This window comes from Pogona vitticeps, chromosome 5, assembly GCF_051106095.1.
Source record: "Pogona vitticeps strain Pit_001003342236 chromosome 5, PviZW2.1, whole genome shotgun sequence".
In the NCBI taxonomy this organism is placed as follows: Eukaryota; Metazoa; Chordata; class Lepidosauria; order Squamata; family Agamidae; genus Pogona; species Pogona vitticeps.
In genome coordinates, this window is record NC_135787.1 from 49,581,075 (window position 1) to 49,595,665 (window position 14,591).

Below are 14,591 nucleotides of genomic sequence, written 5' to 3' on the forward strand. Positions count from 1 at the left end.
TTGGAACTTTGTCCTGCCAGGTGATACCAAAAATGCGTCGGAGACAACACATATGGAACATGTTCAGTTTCCTCTCCTGCCGTGCACAAAGAGTCCAGGACTCACTGCAGTACAGGAGTGTGCTCAGGACACAAGCTGTATAGACCTGGTTCTTGGTATATGCCATCAGCTTCTTATTAAGCTATACTCTGTGAGTCTTGAGAACATGGTAGCTGCTTTGCCAATGTATTTATCCAGCACAAGATCTAGGGAGAGAGTGCCAGAGATTGTTAGGCCAAGGTACATGAAGTCATGAACAACCTCCAATTCTTGTGTGGAGATGGAGGTGAGTCTCTGCCCTGGCCCATGACTTGTTTTTTTTTTTTTTTCAGGCTGATTGTTAATCCAAAGTCTTGGAAGGCCTTGCTAAAACGATTCATGAGTTGTTGGAGATCTTCATCAGAATGGGCAACAACAGCTGTATCATTGGTGAAGAGGAAGTCCCGCATGCATTTCAGCTGGTCTTTGGTCTTCGCTCTCAATCTAGAGAGATTAAAGAGCTTTCTATCTGATCTAGTCTGGAAATAAACACCTTATGTTGTGGTTCCAAATGCATGCTTCAGCATGACAGCAAAAAAGATTCCAAACAGGGTTGGTGCAAGGACATAGCCCTGTTTCACTCCGCTTCAAATGTCAAAGGGATCTGATGTTGAGCCATCAAAAACTACAGTGCCCTTCATTTCCTCATGAAAGGACCTGATTATGTTAAGGAGTCGAGGTGGACATTCAATCTTGGGAAGTATTTTAAAAAGTCCACCCCTGCTAACCAAATCAAAGGCCTTTGTAAGATCTATGGAGGCCACAAAGAGTGGCTGTCATTGTTCCCTACATTTCTCCTGCAACTGTCTGAGGGAGAATACCATGTGAGTAGTAGATCTATTAGCTCAAAATCCACACTGTGATTCTGGATAGACTCTCTCTGCACGCACCTGGAGCCTCTTCAGTACAACATGGTCAAGCAGCTTCCCTACAACACTGAGAAGAGAGATGCCACGATAGTTATTGCAGTCACCCCTGTCTGTTCTTATACAGTGTGATGATTTTTGCATCCTTCATGTCCTGTGGTACTCCACCTTCCCTCCAGCAAAAACAAATTATTTCATACAGCTCAGTGGTGATGATCTCTTTACAGCACTTCAGCACATCAGCAGGGATGTTATCCTTCCCAGGTGCCTTGCTGGAGGCGAGGGAATCCAAGGCCACTTTATTTCTGCTGAAGTTGGTTCGCTGTCTAACTCTTCCAAGACAGGCAGGCACTCAATGTTATTTAGTCCCTCTTCAGTTACTACATTCTCTCTGGAATATAGCTCAGAGTAGTGCTGCACCCAGCATTCCATCTGCTGTGCTCGGTCCTGGATGATCACACCTGCAGCATACTTCAAGGGAGCAGATTTCTTTGTATTGGACCTAAAGCCTGCTTGATACCATCATACATTCCCTTGATGCTACCTCTGTCCACTGCTATCTGTATCTGAGAGCAGAGCTGAAGCCACTAATCATTAGAATATCTCCTGGCAGCCTGTTGGACTTTGCTATGAGCAACTCAAAGAGCCTGCAAGTTGTACTCACTAGGACAGGCTTTGTATGCTGCTAGAGCTATCCTCTTCTCCTCGATGGCTGGCATCAACCCGAATGGGCTTCGAACCAGTTGGCCGTCTTTTGGGTCTTCTTGCCAAATGTGGACTCTTTCAATTAGAAGCCAGAGGAATTACCATATCAAATACAACTTCACAATTAAGGGGGAACTGGCTGCCTTGTGGCCTCTTGGGCAGGTGGCACAGCAATAGCAAAAATGACAAATTCTTGCCATCAGTCAGGAAATAATTACCATCTATAGTATCCCATGTGGTGCAGTGGATAGAGTGGTGGAAGAGGACTCAGGAATCTTGGTTTGAATACTCACTAGGCCATAGAGTCTCAGTGGAGAGGTCAGACTGGTAAAACCACCTCTTAAAAATCCCCTTTGCCTTGAAAGGTTTGGTTAGTGGCACATCTCTCTTTCTCTCTCTTTCTCGCACACACACACACACACACACACACACACACACACACACACACACACACACACACACACACACACACACACACACACACACACACACACACACACACACACACACACACACAGAGCCCTGAATAGGCTGTGAGACTATTGAAGCATGCAAATGTGTGTTTCACAAGGATGCAGATATCCAAACCAGAACATGGCTTATAGAAGTAAGATGTCAGCTGTATAAGGCAGAGGTAAAGTTATACCACTAAGTCTGGGTATGGCAATTATGAGGGTACAATCTATCTTCAATTAAGTGATCTTGAAATACCACAGGAGCTCTAATTTCAATCAGTTATATGCTGTCACCCTTTTTAATCAGCTGGAGAGGCTACCAAATACCCGATCTATGCTGATTAGGCCATTCTCTATCTGATAGACTCAAAGACATCTCACATTGTATTAGAGAACCCAGGAATATACTTGGCTGAGCTGCAGGTATTAATTTTTAGCGTATTGTCACCACCTTCCTATTCTCTTAGCATAGGCAAGAAAATATTTGTCTAAGAAAACCTGCCAAAGTCATCACCATCACCATCTTAGAACCAAAAAGTTGGAAGGCACCCTAAGGATCATCGGGTCCAGCCCCTGCCAAGGAGGCACAGCGGGGAATTGAACTCCCAACCTCTGGCTCTGCAGCCAGATGCCTCAACCACTGAGCTATCCAGCAAGGTTCTGACATGAAGATCAGCGAATCCAGTGCTCACAAGTGTGGGGAAAAATATATTATCTGAATCCATGTTTGGTAGTTTTTTCCATTATCACAGATGTTATAATGGAAGAGACAATGGTATAAAAGTATTTTGCTTTAATTCCTTGCTCAAGAACCAGTTGAAAGGAAAAGTGGAATTTCGGGACAAAATGAGAGAGTAAAATAAATGAATATATGAGTATTTTTATATATTACATTTCATTTTATAAAATATTAAAACAGAAGCATATTCCAAAGAACACTTACTTGTAAATATGGCTTTTAATTAACAACTGTACATTTTGAGTGTTCACATTCAGTTTTTTTTATTTATCCATTTGAAACCACAAAACACCCCTTTGAGTCTGAACCAACACACATTCTCCAGACTACAGCTTACGAGACAGAATTAAGACCCCATTAAGCTTGTATTCATTTTGTTTGCCTATTTAGAATGTAATTTAAAAGCAATCACCTCCTCAAACAACACAGAAGCGTCTTTTGTATATAATCTACAGCAAGTTTCAAACTCGTAATGGGAAGACCATAAAACTCTGAAATAAGAGCACAGAGTGCTATGATGCAATAATTTTTACCTTTTGCTCTTATGTGGCTTTAGTGTCATTTTATATATTTGTGATAAAGGTGCAGTGTTATTGCATATGATTTTTATTTCCTTTTATTGCTCCTTCAGTTGGGTATAATGTCAGTTTCACTTTCTGCTCCCATTTTGTTCAGATTCTGTTAACGGCAAAACTTAACACATTTTTAAACATATGTAGAGGAGAAGAGATGAAATTTAATATTCTGCCATCAGCTGATCCCAAATATACATCTAAGTATTTAGGGAATAAAGTCATAATAAACTATTTTAAAATGTGTGTTATATAATTTTACACTGTCAGATATTTCTTTCTAAAATCTCTGTCAAAAGATGGAACAATGCCCTAAGAAGAGAAATAGGCTGGAATGCTATTTTATTTTATTTTATTGGCTTGCTGTACATTTGAAAGGCAAAATCTGCATTTCTGTGTAGATGCAAAGAAGCACAACTTGATTTGCATCTCTATATGTATGCCAAACAGACTTTTCATGATGATTTTACCTATTGTTATCAGGTCTAAAATCTCAGACGAACGCTATGCTTCCTAGGGTCCCCAGGCAGGCAGAGAAATATTAGCCCAAGCAACATTGGACAAGAAAATTTGATTTTTGTATGTGAGGTAGTTTTAAATGTAGACACTCATCTTTATCCATTGTCAACTGGGATTACACCTAACCAGCTCAGCACAAAGACAGTTTGTTTAGATGTCGCATTTACGCTAAGTGGACACTCCAGATAGCCATGAAAAAGGAGAGAAGGCTCAGAAGAGAGCTTGGGGCCTATGCATTAGTATGCCATTTGAAGCTGCTTCTGATTTCCTTACTGCTGAATGGAACAGTATAATATGCCAGAGAAAACAGCATTTTAAAAGAAAAAATGCAAGCATAGGAGTCTACTTCTGCCTTCCAAAAGAGAACAGTATGGACATGAGATCAGGAATCATGAGGATGACGCAGGCTGGATAAAAAAAATAAGGTAAAACAGCAGTAGAAAGAGAACTATATTTATAAAAAAACAGCATGGGGCTCCTTCACACTTGTTCTAGCTCCAAAGTGGTATTTTGGTAGAGGGTGAAAATATACACTTGCATATATTATTATGTGTGAAAATTACACAAATGTTTACCAGATGTTCACCAGGACCTTTGTGAATATGGACAGAATGTCAACAAACATAATGTTGATGTTATTTACAAAGCAGGAAATATCTTTTTCTTGTTTTTACAAATAAATTACCCTCATACTGAATATCAGCCAGAGAGTTAGCAGACTTGGCTTTGATGGTAATTGTTGCTTTCTAGGCATCAGGCCAAAGCAGCTTCTTTTTTTTGAAAGAAAACTGTCTTTGTTGGAAAAGTAGACAACTTGGGCCAGCTGTCTACAGGAAAGAACTAACAACCTTGATTGTAGTTAGATACTGTAGCTCCTTTTTTTTCTGATGAGACTGATAAAAACGAGGCTAATACAGAAGAGGATAAGCCATAATGTAATGTAACATGTTTCCAGATTCAACCTACAGTGAAGCTTTTCCCTACCCCCACAGCTCTCATAGGAGATGGAAACAGGCATTTTTATCAGTGTTATTTAGCAGACAAGACATAAGCAATCTGCCTGCAGCTATACAACCTGTCAGAGGCAATACTGAGAGTTAGAAGTTGGAAAATCCTGTTTGGCATATATAGAAATTGAGTTTCAAGAGGCATCTCTCACTTCTTCCAGCTCTCCTATGTTAAGGTAGAACATCTTGTACTTCCTGCAGGTTCTTATCCAGATCTTTCCTTCTGGTTGCTGCACAAAGTGGAGGGTGGGGTTTCACTTAACTGAGGCTTATTTTGGGGGAAGGGCTTATATTATGAGCATCCTAAAAATCATACTAGGGTTTATTTTCAGGTTAGGTCTTATTTTCAGGGAAACAGGGTAAATAAAATAGCCAAAGTTAGACTTAATGCTACTTTTGATGCTACTATATAACATTTTTTCTTTACATATTTGAAGAAATAAACAGGGGACACTGGAGTCAGACTGGAGCCTTAATGTGGAGGGCAAGTGGCCCTTCCAGCTCTGCAGATTTGTTATTATTATTCAAAAATACCAGGTACAGTCAATGAAAATTATAAAAACATTGACTGATATACAACAGATACAGATTTTACCAAAAACAAAAGTATGTGTTAAATATTGGCGCAGTATGTATGCAAAGTGTGAAGGCAAGAGGAGAAGGGGACGACCGAGGATGAGATGGTTGGACAGTGTCATCGAAGCTACCAAGATGAATTTGGCCCAACTCTGGGTGGCAGTGGAAGACAGGAGGGCCTGTCGTGCTCTGGTCCATGGGGTCACGAAGAGTCGGACATGACTAAACAAGAACAAAATGTATGCTGTTCCTAACTTTGCCATTTTTGCAGCTCTGATGATGCCATTTCTGAAATCTGCAACTGCTTATAGTACTGTGTGAAACTGATCCCAAATGACAATGGAGACCACTGAAGTGTATTTCATCCACAAATGAGATGTTTTGATTGCCAGATATCTGTATTTTGATATTTTTCCCCAATTCTTTATTTTCTTTGTCATCATCATCTAAACAACACAATGAGATTTAGTTGTTTTTGCCAATAAAAATGGCAGGCTTGGGGTCCCTGACTGGAATCTGCCCTGGACCATGGGGAAGTGAGAGTTTAAATCCATCCAATCCCCATACTAGGTCAGTCCAGTGAATGGGTGTAGTTGGTAAGACAGGAAGGGGGCATGGGGACAGCAGATACGAGAACATCTCTTATTTGGGTCAGTTAGATCAAGGAGGGGGAAGGTGAACTATGAATAGTGTAGGCAGGGATGAGATTTTATTAACGGTGCTGAGAAATAGGAAATTAAAAGAAATTTGTTGGCTTCATGAATCTTCCTACAAAAATATCAATTTCACAGCTTCTGGAACTGGCAGTGGAATCAAGTGCCTCTTGTTTCAGAGGTCTGTATATTCCTGAGGTTTGTGACACATTTTGGTAAATAAAAGGGTCCACAGCTAAACATGCACATGTTTGAAAAGTATGATTACAAACATACATAATAAATGGGAAAAATGCAAAGAGGATGCATACACTGGGGGGGGGGGATGAACATACAATTGTATACATCAGGAGTGATCCATTTACAATGCATACACATTTCCTTGAAGGAAAAACAGGCATTCTCAGCAACTTGTACAGAACTGGGATATGAATGCTGGTCAGATTGTGGAAAATTCAATGAAAATTAGACTACAGAAGATCAATTGTTGCAAGTGCTATCCCATCCAAAAAAATATGTGTTTGCATGTGGGAGAAGTCTTTCTACAACTGCTGTCATGAACACTAAGGCTCATGAATTAAAGTGCACTCTGTCTCCATTCTAAATCACACAATTGTACCTTTTCTCTACAACTCGGCTATGAATATGTTGCTGTACTGCATGTTCCATCAGCCCTCACTATTGGCTATATTGGCCCCAGTAACCTACCTTTGCCCCAGAGCCATCTTCACATGCAAGGATGAGACAAGTGAAGAGTTACATCCCTAGTTGCAATCTGGGTACTTGTAATATGGAATGTTTTCTTTTTATTTGTGCAGTGGCATTAGCTGAATAGAGAGCATGTATCTAATCCTGTGAACAGACAAATCTGAGACCCAGCTTCATCACACTGTCACTGACAGCTACCCAGTTCCAACGAAGTGCTGCAGCTAGAAATAGACATAGCACAGGATACTGTACCACATTGTCTAAATTATGTACCCATTAAATGTGTGACCCTTAACAGCTGCAAGTTCCAGCTATAGTGGTGATCTAGTGCACATGGAAAACTGAATGTTAAATCAAAAGTATATGTGTTTATTAAACTATTAGGAATCAGTGAGACCTCTATTGTAAACCACATAGAGAAATCCTTTTTGTCATGTATTCATCATTGATAGATAATGATGCATGCTAATTCATTATTTGCTGTTTTACTTTAAACTTCTGTGCAACATTCAGTGAGTCCCACATGGCTGCTGGAATGGAGGAATCACCTCAAATTGGGCTTGGATCCTACAGTATGTGCATATGGAAGAAAAGGAAAATATCCTACCACTCTTTGCATCTTCAGCTTCCTGTACTCATCCCATATTGTTCAGGAAAGCCCCCTGATTATATGAGGTTGCAACTATTTGCAGGGGGGAGGGGGAGCAAGAAATAGTTCTGCCAAGAACCACCATAAATCTACAGTGGTGCTCCCCAAGACAAATGCCTCACAGGACAAAAAACTCACAAGACAAATGGCTTTGGCAATGGGGTTGATGACTCGCAAGACAAATGTTCCTATGGCCGTGCTTCGCAAGACGAATGTTTTCCGTTTTTTGTTCCTGCCTCATGTTTGCTGATTTTTAAATGTTTTTCTATGATGTTTAAAAAGTTAAAGTTTTTTGATTGCAATTTTTAAATCATCTGCACAATATGTATGGCTTTAAAGAGCACTTAATAAACCCTTTGTAAACCAAATTTGACTTTGTTCTGACTTTTTCTGCCCATAGGAATGCATTTATTAGATTTCAATGCATTCCTATGGGAAAATGCGTTTCCCAAGACAAATTTTTCACAACATTAACTGCAGAATGAATTAAATTCGTCTTGTGAGGCACCACTGTACTCATCTTAGGTTCCAGATCAAAATGTCTTCTTACATGTGTTGCAGAAGAGACAATAAGTGATAAGGGTTGTACTTAAAGAGGGCCCTGCTCTTCTTTTCCCTTCTGCAAGAAAAATAGTCTTACAACAAAGACACATAAAAGCAAACCTATTTTTAATCAGCTCATTCAAGAGCAAAAGATATACTAAATCCCTGCATACAAGATAGCTTTTTTTTCAACAAACAATAGTTGGCTAAAGAGTTTACAATATTAATAGGATTTCTTCATAAGCTGAATATTTGAATTGAATCAAGAATCATACTAAAACAATCTGTAATATTATATTACATTGTTTAATCAGCAACACAGGCTTAGGTTAGTGCTGCTTTATGGCTTGTGTTTCTTGGCATGTCAAAAGATAGCAACATCTGAAGAAGCAATACATTTCTGCCACTGATGGGACAAGAACAACTACTTCCCATCAATCAGTGCTGAACTCCTGCCTTATTATAGAACTACAAAGATTGGCTCTTAACAGAGACTTGTCCAGACAGCAGTCTCCAGACAAAGGGTTGATAGTAAAGCAGTCGTTCTTTCAGCAAGATGTCAATAGGGAGAAGATGGAAGTCTCAGGGTTCTGTCAGAGATCTATTGGATATAGCTAGAGAGAAATCAGTGTGCATAACATGTACAAAAACTCTCGTTCATGAAAAACTTATGCAGCTTGTCAGACCTAGAATTTACAACATCAAAGACCTTCCCATGACACAAACACTTTTTAATGTAAATAATTGTGCCCATCTAAGGCTCAGATTGCATTGGGAATATGAATCTTAGTACAAAGGAGTACCAGGGAAATTGTAGGGTACAAATTAAAATCCATTAAGAATAGTCATCTGAGACCATTCCAATACCTTTCTGAACATATCAGATCTCCTTTGGTTTTAGAAGCCAAGGAGGTTCAGGTCTAGTTACTACTGGAATGGGTGACCACCAGGGATCTCTAGGTAAGTTTACAAAAGACTTCAGAGTTTGGGGCCAGATGGACTAATGTAACAACATAAGGCAGCTTGAGAGAGAGAGAGAGAGAGAGAGAGAGAGAGAGAGAGAGAGAGAGAGAGAGAGAGAGATTTACCTTTCACTGATTTATACTGTGCTCTAGATAAGAAACGTTGTTAATGCAAATATACAATCATAATTGATTTTCCTAATTATATATGTGCAAAAATCACTTTCTTCAGGTTTTTTAAACAGGTTTATCCAATTTACATTTCATAGACAGATGCAGAAACAATGCAGTGTGTTCCATGAAAGGAAAACAACAACAACATATGCATGTTGGAAAAGGCACCCAATTCTACACATGCTATTAAATATCTCATTAAAGGATCCAGAACATCTATTTTTTTAAAAAAAAAATCCGCGACTGGTTTACTTTTTAACTTGGCCTATCAACACTTTTTTGTAGACGCAAAGGGGAAAAACTTTTAAGGGAAAAGGAAAGCTGTCAAGGATAGTGGAAAGAATTGTGTATGTTCTGGTAAAATTAACAGCATTACAGCAAGCCTTTTGGTGAAGAGGTATGTTTCTTCCACCATTGTCTAGCACACTCTCCAGGAATTCTTGTTTGTTGTTGAATTTTTCACTCATCATAGTGATGACCAACAAAAGATTGACAATAATCTGTAACTTATTTTCACATATTTTGTTCAGTAATGAAATAATAGGAACTAGCAAAAGCTGGTTTCTCAAAAGAAGCAGTGGCAGGGTATGCATTTCATTTTAATACATTAAAGCTAAAAATTGTTACAGTAGATCCAAACTGCTTCCACTGTAGGAGAGCAATGTAGTTGTGTGACACACTAACCACGAGTAAATACTTATTTCAAATCAGAAATCTGGCAATGTTTTATCTTCTTATATAGGATTCAGAATTTAAGGGCAAACTCAATGAGGTACTGTAGGCAACAACTAGTTTTCTAATACAAAACAAAACAAAATCATAAGGGCAAAAAGCAAATCCAATCAAAACTTTGAACATATTCCAGAAAACATAATCTGTTTTCATTATTTTAAGCTAATATTCTTGGGAAGTCTTTTGCGGTACACTTTCTGTTTTCATATTCTTTTGATTGATTAAAGACATATGAGAAGGCAAGTGAAGGCTGATTATCATATTCAGACTGTAAAATCCTGCAAATAATCGAAACTAGGTATTTCAGTCTCTAGGCATTTCATTCACCTTGTTGCCATCAATTTAGGCTGACTGTACATAATGAGCCACATTGAATGAGTAATTCTGAAGTCCTTCAAGATTCTTCACTTGTAGCAGAAAGCAAGAGAGAGGGTTTTTTTTCTTCATGTCCCCCATGATTTGCACTAAAAGTCTCTCTTGTCCATTCTCTTTGAGAAGCAACACATTTGCATATAGCAAGCACGAAAGGGCTCACTGACTGTTAAGAAAGACACAACAGTGGAATAATTCATCCAGTGCTTCATATTCAAAATAACAGTTTTCCTGATTTTAGATAATTCACAAAATTTGAGAAATTCAAATAATTCTAGAACTGGTACAACTGCCAAAAATGACCTATCTTTCTACCCAAAAAGTGGGTGATTTGGGGTGGGGGAATTTTTCTCACAATTTTTTTGTGAGAGAGAGCATCGGAAAATTTCTCACCATCCTTGCTAGAAAATAAGAAAGTTGTTCCTTACCATCACATCTTTGCATCTGTTTGCCCTGTGAGAGGCAAAGCATTTTGCTGCACTCTCACCAAGAGTACGAGAAGTATTTTTTGCCAAACTAAGCAAAATTGTTCAAGATTACATTTTATTGCAAATACTGCTTTAACTCTTCTGAAACAACCCATGCTAAATGACAGTTTTTTGATCCTTTGTTGCATGGCTTTAAAGAATTTGAAGCATGGGGGGCTGTTCACATCTTCTTAAACTAACAACTAGCATTCTGTGCTTCCTCAGGGTGTATACTACTTTGCTTCCCAAAAGTCAAGCACATGAATCCTACAGTTTGCATGAATTATAGAGTCCTTGAGGAGAGAAAATACAGTGGTGCCTCGCATAGCGATTGCTCCGTTTAGCGATGGAATCGCTTTGCGATGCATTTTTTGCAATCGCAAAAGCGATCGCTTTGCAATGTTCCCTATGGAGGAATTTCCCTTTGCGATGCTCGGTTCCCTGCTTCGGGAACCGGGCATCGCAAAGCGCCAAGTTTAAAACAGCTGATTGGCGGTTTCAAAATGGCCATGGGGTAAATAAAATGGCCACCCACTGTGTTTGGGGACGGATTCCTCGCTTAAGAGGCAGCGAAAATGGCCACGCTATGGAGGATCTTTGCTGAACGGTGAGTTTTAAGCCCATAGGAATGCATTGAAGGGGTTTCAATGTGTTTCTATGGGCTTTTTAACATCGCATAGCGATGTTTTCGTTCTGCATCTATTTTTTCGGAACGAATTAACGTCGCAATGTGAGGCACCACTGTAGTGCCCATTGCCTATGGAGGTGAAGAATCTCATAGAGCTTGAAAACTCCTCATCAAAGTATCTTCTCAAATGAAGACAGCAAGAATTAATGAGAACAAATAAGGAAGACAGAGTCTTGGAAGGGCAACCACAATGGGACTAGAAGAGATTAGTAAATATAAGGGTGTGTTGCAGGGAACCAGAGTCAAGATCATTCAGACCACAATATTCCCAGTTATCATGTACAGATATGGAACAAGGAAGAAAGCTGGCAGGGAAAAAATGATTCATTCAAGACGTGAATATTGGAGGACAGTTTTTCAGATAGCATGGACTGGCAAAAAAAAAAAAAAAAAGACAAATAGCTAGTTCTAGGTCAAATGAAGCCTGAACACTCCCTAGAAGCTAAAATTACTAAAGTGAGTTTATCATGCTTTGGATATATCATGAGATGATCAGATTCAGTGGAGGAGACAATAATATTAAGAAAAGATGAAAGTTAAAAAGGAACACCTAAAATGAGATGAACTGATTCAAAAAAAGGAGTTACAGTCTTTAGTCTGCAAGATCTAAATGTGGACTTCAATGAAAGGACCTTAGAGAAGCCATTAGTTCATAGTGTCATCACAAGCTGGAAGTGATTTGATGGCACATAATGCAACAAATACATTCTTTATATCACTACTGACAATTGTTGCAATTTCTCATGCTTGCCTGTGAGCATGAGACAAGAAAACATTTGAAAGATTAAAAAATAAAGGGAAAACATGACAATTCACTTACACTTAATTCAATTAATTATGTGAAGCAAAATGAAACAAAAATAGAGACCATCCAAATTAGCATATGTGGTGGAAAACCTCAAGCCATAATTAGGTTGGCACAGTTCTGTGACATTTAGAATTTTAATGCATAAAATGCTTCCTTTATTTTGAAGAGAAACATAAAGAGGATTCATGGGGGGAGGGGTTACACTGTTATTACACCAGTAATCCCTGTATCATTGTTAATTGAACAATCAAATGCAATTTTAAATGGTTTGTGTCTAACAAACAGAAATGGGTTCTTCAATAATACTGTCTTGTTGCCAGATTCATGACTGTGTCAATTTCAAATTGAGTTATTTTACTTCTGTTTTATTTCTTGGTACTTATAGGATGCCTAAAGGACAAAACCATGGGTTCTCAATATGGCTTTCAATTTTAATCATATTTCATATAACAGGTATCCAGTGAATAGCTTAATAACAAATAAACACCAAGGAATAGGACTAAAACCAACCAAATGTAAATATCAAAATCAATCACGCAGCAAAACAATATCTATTCAGTAGCCTCATCAAACCCTTAGGAGAACCCAAGTGAAAACTACATTTATTCTTAGGACTTTTCTGAAAGTCTAAGATATGGTCATTTATCATAGAGTCATGGAATCATGAAGTTGGAAGGGGCCCATAAGGCCATCAAGTCCAACCCCCTGCTCAGTGTAGGAATACAAATCAAAGCAGATCTGATGAATGGTTGCTTAATTTATATCCCGGCTGGTAATGAGTTCTCTTAGCACAATGGCACATTTCTCAAAAAAGAGCTGTGCATCTTCCTATTTTCATAGGTGGCCAACATGAGGGCTTTCAACCATGACTTCCAAGTATCAGATAGTTGGTATGGGTGAAGCCTGTCCTTCAGATCAGCACAGGTAGCCATAAAATGCCAAGCCAGTGGGTCATCCAGATAGATATCAGATGGGGTCAACAATGTTGAAAAAATTTAAGTTAAATTAAAATTATAAAATCCATCACCATAATTTTAATCAAGGAGTGAAGCAAATAAGCCAATTAAAATGCCTGGGCAATCAAAAACGATTGGCCATCCATAGACAAGATATTCCGTAATTAAGGAGCCACAGCAGGGAAGAAGCTCTCCTTCGTTAGCATGGAATATAATCGAGGTACTTGAAGAAAAACTTCCCTGATAATTGTGAAACACTGAATGTCTTGTATTTGGGTTTCTGTTAATGCTGTCAGCACTAGAAATGAAAACAAGTGTTTTACTTATACGTATTAAAACTTTGGACGAATGATACACAGAATCTCTATCTGAGAGATGGTATGAGGAATCACAAATAAAATGTAAACAGAAATTTAAAAATCAGGAGAACAAAGTCTTAAACACGGAGTTCCGAGTGGAAAAGAGAGAGAAATTGCTTATAGCATGGGTTGTATGGCAAATAGATTCCTAGCACTTTCCTCTGACTAGAGATATTGCTGGCTGGACAATAAGAAATAGTTTGAGGGCTCTTTTAACTATAATACTGAAGTAAAGGAGACAGCGTAGTTACCATTAGGTTAAGACGGGTTACTCCTACAGTTGAAAGCAGCAGGTGCTTCAGCCACAAGCAATATCTTTTGAATGGGCCATCAAGGGGCAGTGATTTACCAGAAGGGCAAAGAAAAGCTCTTGGAAAGGTCTCAAACCATTCTTCCCTGAAAAATGTTTTGAAAACACTCATCATTTGATGCAATTGGTTACAGTCCAAATTGTTGAAAGGATGTCTTTGCAGATGCTTCAACAAAGTTTGCCCCTCTCAAATTAAACAAACAAACAAACAAACAAACAAACAAATAAATCATAGCTAACATGCTCTGGATTCCACATAAATATGAAAGTCATCCAATTGTTTTTTTTAAAAAACGCTCCCAGTTATCCTCCTATCCCATAGGAGTATTTTTCAATGTGCCTTAAAACTGATGTTAGTGAACAACCTGAATTTATTTTTGAAATACCAGTTGCTGGAGAACAATTGAGGGGGAGCTGTTCTCTTCATGTCTTGCTTGGGGTTTCCTTGGAAACCACTCTTTCGTTGGACAAAATTCTGGTCTTGATGAACCACGGATGGATCAGGATGACTGGCTGCTTTTGTGATAAACTGCAAACACCTCACATACGATGTTTAAGTTTGATGTGAAACAAGTCATTTCCAATTCTATCCCAAAAATGACCGCAACAGAATTATCACTGTCAATATACCTTTTAAAGGAGTGAATAATACAGCATTTCTTACATTTTCCCTCCAGTTGTTCCTAAAGCTCC

At 38.6% G+C, this 14,591-nt stretch overlaps 1 protein-coding gene across 4 annotated transcripts in view; it reads right to left on the reverse strand.

Annotated features, from left to right (window-relative positions):
* FSTL5 (follistatin like 5) overlaps positions 1–14,591 on the reverse strand; it is a 478,043-nt gene that overhangs the window by 136,322 nt on the left and 327,130 nt on the right. The gene's annotated exons all lie outside the window — the stretch shown is intronic.